The sequence below is a fragment of the Lupinus angustifolius genome, chromosome LG07, assembly GCF_001865875.1.
Source record: "Lupinus angustifolius cultivar Tanjil chromosome LG07, LupAngTanjil_v1.0, whole genome shotgun sequence".
Lineage (NCBI taxonomy): Eukaryota > Viridiplantae > Streptophyta > Magnoliopsida > Fabales > Fabaceae > Lupinus > Lupinus angustifolius.
In genome coordinates, this window is record NC_032015.1 from 5,257,550 (window position 1) to 5,257,836 (window position 287).

The window sequence follows — 287 nt, forward strand, 5'->3', positions numbered from 1 at the left end:
GTGTTAACATAATGAACCAGGGATTTCGTGAGGCACGCGTGTTGTAATATTGAACCAGGGATTTGCTGGGGCACTCGTGTTGCCATAATGAATCAAGGATTTGTTGAGTCACCCGTGTTGACATAATGAACCAAGCATTTGCTGAGTCACCCGTATTGCCATAATGAATTAGAGATTTTCTGAGGCACCCATGTCGCCATCAAGAACTAGGGATTTGCTGAGGCACCCGTGTTGCCATAAAGAACCATGGATTTGATGAGGCACCCGTGTTGTCATAAAGAACGATG